The following is a 15,513-nucleotide window of genomic DNA, read 5'->3' as shown; positions in this document are numbered from 1 at the left end:
GGCCACCACAGCCTCGACCTGCTGGGCTCCAGCAATCCTTCCGCCTCAGCCTTCCAAGTAGCTGGAACTACAGGCGCGCACTACCATGCCCAACTAATTTTTTGATTTATTGTAGAGATGAGGTCTCGCCAAGTTGCCCAGGTGGCTCTCGAACCCGCGGGCTCAGGCAATCCACTCACCTCAGCCTCCCAAAGGCGCGGGATTACAGGCTGAGCCACCGAGCCCGGCTTGTCTATGTTTTTTATGTCTATAAATGTATCCTACAAAATTTTTTAAAAGGCTGAATGAATAAAATTAATGTACTATGAGGATTGGCTACTAGAGCTAAAAATAAAGGTTTAAGCATAAAATGCGGTACATTTAAGGAAATTTTTTGCACATGGTGGGTGCTCTCCATCTGTGTACATAATTGACTATCCCAGGAGAGAGTGGGAAGAAGTCTCCCGGCTGCTGAGGTAATGCTCCTGTGTTGCACATAGTTTACACAAAATAATTTACATGATCAATGAAACGTGGCTGGGGCAATGAGTTCCTCCTCCCCACATCCCCATCCCCGATCTCCAGCCTTAGCTTAGGCAGACTGCACTAAGAATGTAAAAGTACATCCTGCCCCAGGTCTTCTCACAGGAGCCTGTTCCAGCCTATATGCAGCAGAATTTGCTCTTGGAGCAAATGGAAGAGTCAAGTCTTTCTGTTTTCTCCCAAGTCGGTTAGAAAGCAGCCGTCCGCAAGAGTTGAATTTCTGGGAAATGGGGGCTGGAACTGCTCAGGCTTCTTTGCCTATACCACACCACATGGGTTTCAGTAGAGATGGTGGTGGTAAGGTAGTTTCCCGTGAAAGACTGGAGTCCCCTGAGGCTCAGGGGGCCTTCAAAGTCTGTGGCAGGAGCACAGAACTCCAGAATTCCCCTCACTCACTTTTCCCCGCTGTGCATGGTTGGAGTGGTGATTCATGTGAGTCTGCTTAGTGCCAACACAGGCTGATCAGTTTTCTTCTTTGCATTCTGTGGATCTTGTTACTTCTTGGTGAGTTGTGAGGTTTGCTGCAGGTGTCTTTCCTCCGAGTTCTGGGGCACCTTGTGTGTTTTGGTTTACTCAGTAGGAGAAACTCATTCTAGCTGCTTCCCATCAACCATCTTAATTTTATCTCCCATAGTATGTCTTTATTATTGTCTTAATGTTTATGGAATCTGTAGTGATATCCCCTCTTTCATTTCTGATATTGGTAAGTTGTGTCCTCACTCTTTTATTCCTAGACTGGCTAAAGGTTTATCAATTTTATTAATCTTTTTAAAGAACCGACATTTAGTTTTATTGATTTTCTTTGTTGACGGTTTATTTTCAATGCATTTATTTATACTCCAGTTTTTTATTTTTTACTTTTTTTGATTACATTGAATTTAGTTGCCCATTTTTTTAGCTTTCTAAGGTGGAAACTTAGATTGTTGATTTTAATAATTTTTTCTTATTTCAGTATAAAAAATTCAATTCAATGCTATATATTTCCCTCCAGATGCTGTTTTCGTGTTACATTGCACAGCTTTTTGTAAGTTCTATTTTCATTTTTATTTAGTCAAAAATATTCACAAATTTCTCTTGAGATTTTTTTTCTTTGACCCATATGTTATATAGGAGTGTGTTGTTTAATCTTCACATATTTTGGTATTTTCCAGTTATCTTTCTGTTACTGTTTCCTGGTTGTTTGTTTTTTGAGTTGGGGTCAAGTAAGTAAACGGATGAAAAGGTATATTTGCAATAGAAACACTAATCAAAAGAAAGAAGGAGTAGCTATGTTATTTTCTGACAGAGGAGACATCAAAGCAAGTTATCAGGAATAAAGAAGGGTGTTACATAATGAAAAGGGCTCGATTTTTCAAAAAGACATAACAATTCCTAATGTTTATGTGTTGTTGCCCAAGATGGAGTGCATTGGCACGATCGTGGCTCACCACAGCCTTAAACTCTTGGGCTCAGGCGATTCTTCTGCTTCAGCCTTCCACTAAACTGGGACTATAGGCATGCACAACCATGCCCAGCTAATTTTTTGAATTTTTTGTAGAGAAGAGGTCTCACTACATTGCTTAGGCTGGTCCTCAACTCCTAAACTCAAGCAGGTCTCCTGCCTTGGCGTCTCACACTGGTGTGAACCACTGAGCCTGACCTGTTTTGTATTTTAAATGTAGTTTATATTGCAGTGTGAGAGAGACATTTTATAATTTTCATTTTTTAAAATTGGTTGTGTTTTATGATGCAGAATGTGGTCTAACTTGGTGACTGTTCCATGTAAACTTGAGAACAATGTGCATTTAGTTGTTGATGGATGAAGTAGTCTATAGATGTCAATTATGTACGATTATTATTATTATTTGTTATTTAATAGTTCTATTATGTCCTTACTGATTTTTGGCCTGCTGGATCTGTTTATTTCCGGAAATGTTGTGGCCTTCAATGTGATAGTGCATTCATCCATTTCTTCTTGTAGTTCTATTATTTTTTTGTTTCACATAGTTTGATGCTCTGTTGTTAGACACATAAACATTAGGAATTGTTATGTTTTTTTGAAAAATTGAGCCCTTTTCATTATGTAATACCCTTCTTTATCCCTGATAACTCTACTTGCTTTGATGTCTTCTCTGTCAGAAAATAACATAGCTACTCCTGCTTTCTTTTGATTAGTGTTTCTATTGCAAATATACCTTTTCATCCATTTACTTTCAATCTATATGTCTATATTTAAAGTGAGTTTCTTGAAGACAACATATGTTGGGTCCTGTTTTTTGATCTACTCTGACAATATCTTCCAATTTGTATATTTAGAGCATTGATGTTCAAAGTGACTAATGATATAGCTGGATTTATGCCTAACGTATTCTCAAGCTCAGAGTTTCTTTTTCCAGCAGTGTCCAATCTAGTAATAACTTCATCAAAGGCATTCTTTATGTTTTTTATGGTATTTTTGATCTCTTACATTACTTTTTGGCTTGTTCTTAGAATTTTAATCTGTCTGCTTATATTACTCATCTGTTCTTTTATACTGTTACTTTATTCATCAGAATCTTCAGCATATTAATTGTAGTTTTAAATTCCCAGACTGATAATTCCAACATCCCTGCATTGTCTGCTTCTGATGCTTTCTCTTTCTCTTCAAATTGTTTTTTTTTTTTTCTTTTAGGATACATTGTAAATTTTTTGTTGATAGCCATACAAAATGTGTTTGGTAAGAAAAACTGCTACAAACAGGCTTTTGCTAATATTATGCTAATGTATGAAGGGACGAATGTGTTCTGTAGTCATAAGATTAGGTTTCAGTCTTTTAGTGAGCCCATGCCTTTAAACTCTGAATGTCACAAGTGCATCTCAGTCACTGCCCTTTCTTGGGTGGGACAGGATGGCTAGAGTGGGCTGAAGTTGGATACTTCTCCTGATCTGTTAGGCTCTGTTAAAATCTCAGCAGGATAGGCTCAGGTTACAAATACCTTTTCCTGAAATGGCAGGCCTTATTAAGAACAGAGCTTTGGTGCATTTTGAAATGGTTCCTTTTCCTCTCCCTGCACCAGATATAGGAAGGTATTTTTCTCTGATACTCTAAGAACCTGATCAATCCCCTGGAGATAAAACCTATGAAAGTGTGGGGGGAAGACCTGCTGGGTGCTCTGGAGTTTTTAACTTTTACACTCTTTACACTGAGTCTTTAGTGATCCATTAATTACAGTTTAGGTTTTTCTAATCTGATGTTGGCTCCCATGAAAATTTTCACTCACAGGTCTGCTTTGGTAAGCTATGACTCCCTGTATTCATCTCTACAATCTTGAGGACAGCAATACGCCCTCATTTCTCTTAAGGATGCAAAAAGAGTAGACTTTTTTCAATCTTTTCAACATTTTACTTACTGGGACCCAGTGGCAACTTTGAAACTCTTTACATGTGAAACTAGAAACTGGAAGTCTGCTTCTGTAATTTTTTAAGTTCAAAAAGGTAAGGCAAAACATATGAAAAAATTGTGAATACAGTGAGTATTTCCTTTTGTAAATATAATTTTTTGGCTTTTATTTGAGTTCAATTTCTTGTTTATCCTAAAATCTTATTCATTCATATATTGAATATAATATACCATATACGTTTAGCATCTAAAGTAAATTTCACATTTCTAAGCACATTTTAGGTTACAAAAAATCTGGTTTCCATATTTTTATTACTTGAAATTAAAAAGAAAATTAAAGCATAACATTCAGAATTAAGAATATAGAGTACCTTGGCTTTTAATATATCCTGGGTGAGAGAGGAAGGGCTCTGATGCTCTTTGATCCTAGTTGCTCTTGAAGAAGTAGATGCAATAATATTTAATAATGCCTGGGATCGTAATATATTTAAGTACGTTTCCACCAGATATTCCCTAAGAAGAAGCTAGCCAACGACCACCACTGATTATCCCACTATCATAATGCAAGGGAGGGATAACAAAGTATTCTGGTTGATCTTATAAATATTTGAAGATATATAAGTTTTACTATGGTTAAAGATTTTATTCTACTGAAAATAAAATTACATTAGCTACATAAGTGTTCACAATATACTTTAGGTTATTTTAAAGTAATTAAGAAAGGGGACAATATTCACTTCCTTGAGTTTGTTGTTTTTGTTGTTGATTTGTTTATTTTTTGGCTTGGAGAAAGAGCAAACCTAGTTGAGAAAATTAAAAATGACAATAATATAATAAAAATTATTAAAAACCTTAAGAACAAAAGGCATGAGCTCAACATGTTTCAGGATACAGTATGTAGCTATGAAGTATGAGACTGTACCCCTAAAAGGAGTCCTTGTAAAACATACAAACCAACTAATTAAAAATATAGTGTGTTCCACCTTTAAAATATGTTTTTTATTTTGCAGGCACCATGAAAATGTTTGCTGAGGTGTTGAATATATGAATAAAATAGGAAAACAAATGTGTCTGAGATATTGAGGTAAAACATCAACTATGGATAACTTCAAATATTTCCCTTTTTTATGTTTACTTATGCGTCACTGGGCAGGATGAGTATAAACCCCATGTGAAGTGCTATCTGGTCTAACTTTAATTATTTAGTTTTATCAATCACTAAACTCAAGGGGGTTTTGAATTTATATTCTACTATATTTCCCCAGTTTATTTACTCCTTCACTACTTCTGAAATTGTTGATACCCTCTCTCCTTCCTTACCTACTGCTGATGGTTTATTACTTTGGGGGAATTGTCCATTATCTCATCTGTGCCCAATCTCTCCACTTGTAAATACTCAGTAAATACTCAGAGTTTCATTTCTTTTGTCTCCTCAGGAAATTGGGTTCATCTCTTCTTCCCTTTCTCTTCTGCATGAACATACTATTTTATGCTCTTATAAAAATGATCTTAACCCCACTTCTTCCAGCCACTGCTCTATCTACCTGCTTGTCTTTCCAGAAGGATTTCTCAAAAGAGTTGACTTTATTTACTGTCCCCATGCCTCTGGGCCTCCCAGTCTCTTTTTAACTTGTTCTAATAAGGCCTTCAACACATTGAAAACTTCAGGTATACTACACCTTCTGATTTTCCTGTGTTCACTAGTGTCTCTTTCTCATAGTTGTTTTCTTCATTTTTCTTCTCACCATCTTTCTAATATTTTAAGGGCGCAGATCTTAGTCCTTGAGCCTCTTCTCTATCTATGCTTAATCTGTTAGAAGTTTCAGCCAATTTCATTATATAAATATCCACAATATACTCATGACATTTAACTGCATATTTTTAGGTCATAGTTCATATGTACAACAGCTTTCCAGAAATCCCTATTTAAATCTTATATGAACATGTCCTCAATAAAACTTGATTATTCACTTCAACTTGCTCCTTTCCTTCTCTCCTCTACTCCTTGATTAATGGCAATTCTATTTTTCCAATTGCTCATAACAAGTTTGGAGTCATCCTTGAGTTCTTTCTTACTCTAATTCCTCATATCTATTCTGCCAAAAAACTTTTCTACTCTCTCATAGTAAATTTGGAAGCTGGCCGCATTTGCTACCTTCACTGCCACCTAGACCAAACACTATCATCTCTCTGTTGTGTTATTACATCAACGTCCTTAAGGGTACAATTACTTCCATTCTAGCCTCGCCATGAGGTCTGTACAACATAATAGTGAAAGTGATCTTAACAAAATGAAATCAAGATTGTGTCATTTCTCTTCTTAAGACTCTCTAGGGAGGCCAGGCACGGTGCCTCAACCTGTAATCACAGCACTTTGGGAGGCTGAGGCGAGAGGATTGCCTGAGCCTGGGGGTTTGAGGTCAGCCTGGGCAACTTGGTGAGACCTTGTCTCTACATAAATAAAAAAAAAAAAATTAGCCGGGCATGGTGGTGAGCATCTGTAGTTTCAGCTACTTGGAAGACTGAGGCGAAAGGATCTCCTAAACCCAACAGGGAGAGGATGCCATTGCACATTGCACTCCAGCTTGGGCAACAGAGTGAGACTCCAACTCAAAAAAAACAAAACAAACCTCTCTAGGGAAACTTAAGAGTCAATCAAACTAATAATTGTTTCTGCTATGGGCAAAAAAGCATTTTTGAAAACTGCATTTTTAAAGTTAACCTATCAATGTATTATTTGTACACTATTATCTTAACCATAATATATACATGCATACAAATTGGAAGTTAAGGGATAGGAGAAATGCCCTTGGCAATTTATAAGAAAACTTAGAGGAAAAGCAAAGTGCTGTTAAATCAGTGCTATTATACTTCCCCCTCTACAACTTACTGAATATTTTATTTCTTTGAAAGCAGAAACATTATTTTCATATCCTATCTTGATCTGAGTTTAGTAGTCTTTGTCAGTGTGTGCTCAAAGAATATTTACTTAGTAAAAATATTGGGTTTTGCAGTGAAAACCCAAATGTGCAAAGTATTGTAGACAATAGGGATCACAGTTTTATATTAACTCCAGAAACTGTTTTGTGTTTTGTTTTAAGATTTATAGGATTGGGGGATGGGAAAACACCTCTTATCAACAGGGTGCCTGAATGAAACATAATTGTACACCTAACCCTTAACTGTACCCCACAAAACCATAATAAAAAATACTGATTAATGAAAAAAAAACAAAAACAACAACAACAACAAAACAAAAACAAAAACAAACCAAAATAAACTTCTTTAAATATTTAAAAAAAAAAAAAAAGATTTATAGGAACATAGCTATAAAAGCCAAGTTTGATTTGGAAGTGCAACCTTTGGTCATATTAAAATGAGATAAAAATCTCTTGAGAGCTTGCCTTTCCTGTATTATGCATAACTCTTTCCAGCATTTATTATTAGATTCAAGAAATTCTCACTTTCTGACTGCTATGATCTAAAAATGAAGATGATCCATTAATCACTGGTAACTGTACATTAATTTTTATTAGGAACTTTGTAATTTTCTGACCAAAGTTATTGAAAACATATGTTGAAAGATAATTTCATTTTTAATAACCTAGTAACAATGTCTTCTTTTAAAAATCTGAGTTCTAAAATTTTTGTTTATAATAGATACATCATAACAATACAATGTTTATGGAATATAGTATGTTGTTTTCATATAGGAATTCATTTATACTGATCAAATCAGAATAGTTAGTATGTCTATCACCTCAAACTTTTATTATAACTTTCAAGATCTTCTTTTCTAGCCACCTTAAAATATACAATAAGGAAAGAATGAGATTCCTAGATTTTTTATTTTGCATTATAGCTGAAGTTGCTAGAAAATTATTTCTGTAACTATTATTTGCCAGTGATCAAGAAAGTTATCATAGCGAAGATGAATTTAAAAATTAATACCATAAAGTACGTAAAATGTCTTTTTTTTTTTTTTTTTTTGAGTTGGAGTTTCACTCTGTTGCCCAGGCTGGAGTGCAGTGGCACGCTCACAGCAAGCCAGCATCGACCCGCTGGGCTCAGGCGATCCTTCCACCTCAGCCTTCCAAGTAGCTGGAACTACAGGTGCATGCTACTGTACCTGGCTAATTTTTTTTTTTTTTAAATTTTTTGTAGAGACGCGGTCTCACCAAGTTGCCTAGGCTGGTCTCGAACCCACGGGCTCGGGGAAACTGGCCTCAGCCTCCCATAGTGCTGGGATTACAGGCTGAGCCACTGAAACTGGCCCAAGATGTCTTTTAATAAAAAAATTTATTAAAATTAGTACGCTAGAAAAACACAAAAACATATATTGCTTATAGGTTAAAAGAGAATGATGAAATTTTGGCAAGGATGTAGACTAATTGGAGATACCTATCATAACATATTACTTGGAGTGTAAATTGATACAGTCACTTTGGAACAATGTTTGACTATGTGCATATCCTATGACCCAGAAATTCCACTAATAGAAAATGCATACATAGCTGAAATGCATACATATGCTTGAGGAAATACATTACAAGAGTATTCACGGCAGCAATATTCACAATATTTAGAAATTGAAAAATAATATAAATTACTAATGTCTGTCAACAGACGAATAGATAAATCAGCTGTAGTGTATTCATACAATGATTTACACACATACATGTAACCTGCATACATGTGTGATAAATTAGATTGACATAATTTTGAATAAAATAATAGATAATAATTGAAACATAAACAAATGTAGTGTAGATTCTATTTTCATACAATTTTTTAAAAGAGACAAAATTAAGTTATGGTGTTTAAGTCAAAATTCTGTTACCTTTTGGGAATATATCCTGAAATGGAGTGGGGAATTTTGAAGTGATAATAGTTTTGTTTTTGGCTTCTGGCTACAGAGACACATTCAGTTTGTGAAATTTTATAAAACTATGTGTTTTAATTTAATTTAATTTATTTATTTTGAGTCAGAGTCTCTCTCTGTTGCCCAGGTTGGAGTACAGTAGCATGATCACCACTCACTTCAGCCTCAATCTCACAGGCTTAGGTTATTCTCCTGCCTCAGTCTCCTGAGTAGCTGGGACTACAGACCTGTGCCACTATACCTGGCTAATTATTTTTAAAAATTTTTATAGGAATGAGGTCTTACTATGTTGCCTAGGCTTGTCTCGAACTCCTGGGCTCAAGCAAAAGTGCTGGAATTATAGGTGTGAACCACCACACCTATCCTATGTGTTTTTATGATTTATGAATATTTTATATGTTTTTATGATTTTTGAATATTTTATATTTTTACTTTAATAAAGTATTTGTCATATTGACCATAATGAATTTGGTTTATCAGGAGAGAATAGTTGGATGACTGGCTATTAAATTGTCCCATGGGATGAAAATATTTTGGTATAATTTATTTATGTTCCACCATTTGGCCTTTGTTAGTACATGCCATGTTCCCTGGAGTAAGAGATGCCAACTCACATTACAAATAAACCTACAAGTTCCCGATGAGTAAACAGTAAGCCCAATATATTAATTGACAATGAAGAATATTCTTTTCTATTAATGGCGATGTTCTCTATTTAAGATATACCTTTCATTATCACCAAATTAACAAATGGATTGTTGCTTAACAAGAATTACAGACTGAAAGTAGAGGAAGTTGAAGTGTTATACAAGATTTTTTCACTTAGGCTATGGTGATACTCGCTGTTTTGTAAATCAAACTCTTGTATCTAAGGCCTATGTATTGTTCACATTTGATGTTTTTCAATTTGGACTATTCCAGAGAAATCATGCCACCTTGCCAAGTTTCCTTTTTCTCATTTACAGGCTCTATATTTTCTTCTTCTTTATGCAAATTTTCTTTAGATATAATGCAATGTAATAATGAGGTTTTAAATTATTAAAAATGCAATTGAATCCTCGTGATTGAGTCAGCAATTGGGACATCTTGCTTGTTTTGTTGGGATTTCACAATTTTTTAGCCATCCCACAAATACTGACTATCTTTTTATTTACTCCATTTGTGATTAAGCATATTTTCTTTGTGCAATTTTGTTCAGAGGATCAAATTTAAGCTTTAAGCTCTTTGAGGTAATTTAACTGTGTCACTCATGTACCTCCTACGTTATTCAGATATTTACACACTTGCTTTCACTTATTAAAAACAGTTTTTGAATATTAGATTTAAAAGTTTGAAAAAATATTATGTAATTATTCATTACTCTTTTTTCCTGCGTTCAGCTGTACCAACTTAAATCAGTGAAGAAAGATGAGAATATATTATTCTTTGAGAACATAGTTATTCTTGAAATCGATCCCCCTTTTTGTTAAGTTTTAGAAGACAACAGTATCATTAGCAATGATGTCAAAGTCAGAATAAAACAAATTAGTGTTTCTGTTGGGAGAATCTCAGAGTTTTCAATTAGTTTTGAAAGATACATAATTATTTGGCAATTTCCTTCCTACTATTCATCATCCTTTGCTGATATATTATTAAAGTCAAGCAACTATGGGGGTCAGACAAAACAGAACAAGGATGGATAATAAATTTAGAAAATGCTAGTGCATTAGCATTTTCTAAATTTCTCCCAGAAGGCACACATTCCTTCAGCTCCTCTGGCAGGCTGGAGCACAGACACATACGCATGCAACTGATACATTTCAAAAGGAAGGACATGATTTGTTTTGGTTTTGCTGAGTACTTATACAAATCAGTGGTCCAAGACAGCAGGATGATATTATAATTTTCAAGCATGCTGTACTCTCAAAAGTTTTTATAAGATGAAATAAGGGCAACCCCTTTGGGTCCCCTCCCACTATGGGAGCTTTTCTTTCCTCTTAGTAAATCCTGTTTTCTCAAAATAAAATATAAGGTAAAATAAAATAAAATAAAAAGATGAAATAAGAGAGCTAGTTAAAATTGCATTGTGAATAAATTACCTGGAATTTATTTATAAAAAATTGTGTATTTATTCTTACATGTTTAAGTTTTAGTCCCCTTCAAAGTACTCTTTGTTTGATGCAACACACCTATTGAGACACATTTTCAGAAGGACCAAAATTCAAGCTACTCATAGTTCAGGGGCAGTTAATAAGGCAGGAGGAACAAGCACGAATTAATACTTTGAAGCATTTTACCACACCAGTGTGTGTCCTTTGCAAACTTTTACATTTGTCTCTGCCAATAATTTTGACAGAATAACTTGGTTACTTACTCTCTTCTGCACTGACTGCTTTATTTATTTGGATTTTCTAATTTTTATAAGAGTTATATCAGAACAATGAGAATAGAAAATGCTGCTCTTTCTGCTTTTGAATGTCATGTCCCTTGACAGTGTCAGAAGCAGAAATTAATAAATTAATACGTACTTGTTGAGATTTCAGTTTATTAAATTAGGAAAATTTTCCAATGGGAGCAAAGGATAGAGAATTTCATGATATAGCAAAAGATATGTGTGAGGGGAGACAAAAAACCTGGAATTTATTTGTAAAATATTGTATATGTATTTTTACATGTGTAAACTTCAGTCACCTTCAAAGTACTTTTTGTTTGATACAATCCATCTATCGAAACACATTTTTCCATTGCTCAAAATGGCTTTTGAATTCGTCAATTTTTATGCCTTTTTGTGCCACTGCCATTTTTCTTTGTTTGACCTCTTCCACTTTTTTCATCCAGGGAAACAAAAATAAGGTCACTTGAATTGAGATCTGGTAAATAGAGAGGGTGGAGCACGGGGGTTATGCCATCTTTGGTCAAAAACTGTTGAGTACTCATGGGTGGGTGCACGTGCAAATCACCCATCATGAAATGGTCAAACAAATTGAAAGTCTCTTTAAAAAAAAAAAAAATCACTGAGACCGGTACTGCCTGTTCCTACAATGCTAGTGGCTGCATTGATTCCAATGGGTTCCTAGAACACTTACCTCGTGGGGGAAGAGTGTACTACAAAGGTTCCACCCTCCAAAACACATTCCTAAGTTTTTTCTTAGTGTTCCCCCTAATACAGAACACTCATGAATGGATTAATGTCATTAACATGGAAGTGGGTTATTATCATAAGAGTGAGTTGTTACAAAGTAAAACTGGCCCCTTGCCTTCCTCTGTCTCATGCACTTGCTCCTACCTTTTGTCTTTGGTCATTGGATAACTGTCACCAGATGCTGGTGCCATGCTGTTAGACTTTCCAGCTTCTAGCACCATAAACCAAGTAAATGTCTGTCCTTTATAATTTTCTTCTGTAAGAAACTCTTCAGTGTTATATAGGAAACATGTTTGATTATTTTTATTTATTTCACTTATCATTATAACTTTTTTCTTCCTTTTTCCTTTCATCCTTTCTTTTCCATATAGTGTTCAAACTGGAAGTAATGTGCCATTACCACACTAAAGTAAAATATATGCACTTCCATGATTTATTAAAATAATTATTTTCACAATTTAACAAAGGCAATTTTATTAATTGACTTCAAATATCAAATAAGAGATATCTTTTGAAGAGTGAAAAGGTGATAATTCTTGATGATTATAGCTATTTCTCTTCCCTAATTTTCAATTCATATTACACTTAAAGAACTCTAAACTACTTTTTATCTCTAAATAATTTTCTACTATTGATGCCTTTTCAATTCTGAGAATAACCATCATGAAATGTTTTATCTACTCTAAGTTATAACTGCATTTTAAATTCAAAGTTTATTTATAAGTCGTTAGAAATAATAGTTGTAATTTCTCAAATGCCCTATTATAACATTAAATTTGTTATTATTATTATTTAGTAGTAATTTTGGTTTATGTGAATAACCTTTTATAGTCATGTACAATTATTTTTCTTCCTGCTGTTAGACTATTAAATAAAAGTGAAAATTGTCATATTTACTGATTCTGTAGTTGATTATGCCTCTTCATTTGATTATTCACAGTACACATATGTTTATCAACGTCATCTATAATCATATTTGTGTAAAATTCAAAATAGGGAATATAAAAATGGCACTTTGTAGAAAGCAGTGGGTTGTTACAAAGTAAAGACAGAATAAAGGAGGATGAATCTTTGTTGAGGGGCAGGTTAGCAGTCTAGCAGTTATTATTTCATATTCTTTGTGACTGCATAAAATTGTCATCCCAGTTTGAGCAGCATCTTGGCATTTAATTGCTGTGTGAGTCAAAAACTAAACCAACTACATGGTGAGTAGTTGAGGGTATATATCAGTATTTATACTTCCACTTTTTAAATTGAACTCAACAACTAATTTTAGTAGTGAAACTTTGACAAGTTGCTTAAACATTTTGTTTTATTTTCCTAATTTATAAAGTAAATCATAATTCACCTATATTAGTGGTGGTTGTGAGTTTTAAATAAGGTTTTTATATTTTGTGAGAGTTTAATAAGGATGTTATATAAAAAATATTAGTGCGATGTTTGGAGCAGGGTGAACTCATACCAACAGTATAATTCTAATGACCAGACTGACCTACTGACCACATAGACAAAGCTTGTGTTATAAATTATTACCAGCATTAATATTGGGTCTTATAAATACATCATAGAAAAAACTGTCCTGTAGCAGCATAGAGAGTAAGGTAGGGGGAAAGAACGAGAGAGATGTAGCTGACAGAGGGAAAGAAGAAAAGATAAAAGAGGAACAATCTATATGACTTGAATACCTAACCCTGAATTGTACCCCACATCTTTAAAATACATACATAAATAAATAATGGGAAATGTTAAAAGAAATAAAACAAAAATACAAAAAACAATGAACTTTTTTTTTGGCTCTTCAGAGTCTGAAAGTATTGAAACAGTGAAAATGTACAAGCATATTTTTCTATTATGATATTACATGAGAATTTAAGATTTCAAATTAGACTAGAAAATATTCTCAAACTGGAAGAAAATGGGCTCTAGAATCGGTGTTGATATGAAAGCATTTGTGTTTTATGACACATACTTGGATTTTCATTTTGGAATTCTTCAACAAACGTGAGTGACACTGAATAGGCTACTTCTCTGAAACTTAGGTTACTTATATATAAAGAGTAAGTTGGGCAGAAGTAGCAGTTTTCAACATGTGTCCTATAAAAGTTGAGTTTCTTGGTCAAACAAGTTTGGCAAATGGTGCATTTCATATCTCCCCTGTTGAAATTCCCAAAAAGACCTGAACTTGTTAAAGCCTCTGAAAGCCCTGTAGTAAAGATAACACCTAGTTAATTTGGTTTTACCCAGTTTTTTCAGGTTTTTTTTTTAAATTAAGTCCATTTTTCAGGTATTTTTCATGTAACTCTTTTCATCAAAATCTTGAGCTACCATTCAGCAGATTAAATTTTGAAAACACTTAGAAAATAGATCATTTCTACTATGTTTAGGAATCTATTTCATGAACTTTGATAATAAATAAATTGAATTTTAACTTTATTAGAAACCTAATCAATCAACTGTTCTCTTTTGATTCCCCTGGGGACAATGACTAAGCCAAGAGAATCTTGAGCTTTTAATTTCTTCTGTGTGTCAATGGCACAAAGGGCGTAGAAATAAAATTAAATATAGTTTACTAGAGCAAAGTAAAACCAGGTATTTTTAGTATTTGTTTTGTGATACAAGAATTTTTTTATTATATCATAATAAACAATAAGTAACAACTGAATTTCTAAATCTGAAGTTTTTAATTATATACATTTTAATTCTCCTTTCATACAAATAAAATATAACTAGTATATGTAAAGATTAATAGTTAAAAGTATAAAGGTAGATGTTTTTCAGAGAATTGTTGCCACTTATTAATTTGTTGAATTAAAAGAAAATACATTTTTACTTACTTAAAGAAACCATTCTGTAGGTTATTCAGGCTAATAAGAGGTCCTATGATTGGCCCCAAAGACTTACAGTGAATGAAACTATCTATTAATTGATGGTCATGTATCGAGTATTAGCTATTATACCCAGTATAAAACAAATCACCCTCAAATGACTATTCTCTCCTCAGGGTTGAGGTTCAGACTTTATTGGAGAGAGTGTTTCTATGGCTCCCTGGATGGTGGAAAAATTGCTGAGGTGCTGTGCTGGCAGAACTTGCTAGAAACCTGCTCTCTGGAGAGCTGGAGGATACAGTTCACAAAAAATGTCTTCCACTTTTGAAGTAACTTGCAAGTTAACTGGAAAGGTTAGGGCAGAGAGTTACAGGGGGAAATGTTTTACTAGAGGTATTTCCTGAAGAATTGTCTGAGGGGCACTGGAAAAAACTACTATCTACTGGTACTGATGACCCACGTACCTTGCAGGAGCCAAGCACCAAAGAAACATTTCCTGCTGAAACAAGACTCCGAAATACCACGTGCAGCAGAAATTTTGTGCTGGAAAAATCACCTGCTGTGGGAACTGGGTAAGTGAGCACCAGCATGAGGAGGAGACTCTTCCTCTTGCTGTGTCTCCCCTGTACCCTCTAGTGAACAAACTTGACATCATCAGCTGGCAGGCAGAAATAGTTAGTCTAGATCCATTTTTGTAGCTGGAAATGAATGATGGATTTGGAGTGGAAATATAGCAGATTGATTAGTGGTGCACATAGTCATTAAAATTTTGACAGGCATAGTTCCTGAATTAAGTGTGTTTCTA

Source organism: Carlito syrichta, unplaced genomic scaffold (assembly GCF_000164805.1).
Source record: "Carlito syrichta isolate Samal-C Ts95f unplaced genomic scaffold, Tarsius_syrichta-2.0.1 Scaffold315840, whole genome shotgun sequence".
Lineage (NCBI taxonomy): Eukaryota > Metazoa > Chordata > Mammalia > Primates > Tarsiidae > Carlito > Carlito syrichta.
This window is presented reverse-complemented; position numbering follows the sequence as displayed.